Source organism: Ochotona curzoniae, unplaced genomic scaffold (genome assembly GCF_017591425.1).
Source record: "Ochotona curzoniae isolate NIBS_2020 unplaced genomic scaffold, NIBS_Ocur_1.0 contig_883, whole genome shotgun sequence".
NCBI lineage: Eukaryota > Metazoa > Chordata > Mammalia > Lagomorpha > Ochotonidae > Ochotona > Ochotona curzoniae.
Genome location: NW_024466599.1, coordinates 18362148 through 18363187, shown reverse-complemented (window position 1 = coordinate 18363187; position 1040 = coordinate 18362148).

Genomic DNA, 1040 nt, shown 5'->3' with positions numbered 1-1040 from the left:
GCATTTTTTCATGTGTCAACTGTTTAGGGGGAATTTCTACAAACACAGCATCAAGCACTGTCAGGCCTACCCACTCCATCTGCTTCTCATATGTCCTCTTTCTCCAAACCCACGGCCCTGCTGTCCACCTGGGCTACACCATCACTACTACAGACGTTCAAGATCAGTCTCCTGGCTTCCACGCTGTGGGTGTACACAGAGAAAGATGTCTTTATGACCTTGACTTGGGTTTGGTTTATCTTAGCATAATCCATAGCCAGAAGTCAGAAACTGTAAGACTGTCTTGGATGCAATTTGATAACAGTGAGAGCCTACAGCAAAATGCACCATGCAGTTTAAGACACCATGCAATTTAAGACAAATGGAAAATGGTCGTGATGGATTTGTGGCATCTAACCAAGGATGAATATTGATGAGAGCCTATATATCTTAATACTATAAAGGAAAAAAGTGGTAAGGATATGAACAGACAGCCCCACCGATGACCACACGAAAAATATTCATTATGCGCATGGAAATGCACATGAAAAGGATGTGCTAAGCCTTCTGGCTTTCCTAGAGGTACAGGAAAAAGAGCGAGTCTAGAATGAGTGTAAAAAGCACACCAGCCTCCATACACTGCTAGTGGGAGCTCAGCTTGCTTCCATCTGACCAGAAGGAAATCAGAACCCCTGCACAAAGGCTTACAATGTGTGCTTCGTGTCTAAGAATTGGACTGTTGTCCAACGACGCAGTGCACTGTTGTTCCTCACAGCAAACATTTGGAGAACCTCACGGTCTGTCAGTGGGAGGACTGTTTGGGTAAATAATGGCACATTCACCCAGTGACAGCCTGTACAGCCACTGAAAGGATTGGGCAGCTCTCCGGTGGTTGACATGGGATGCCATCCAGGACCCAGCGCTAGGAGCAGAGAGTAGGTTATGGATAAGAAGCCTGTGTGTGTGTGTGTGTGTGTGTGTGTGTGTGTGTGTGTGTGTGTGTGCTGAACTCACATGTGCATGGGAACTCTCATTTATAAAGGAACACTTTGCATAAAACA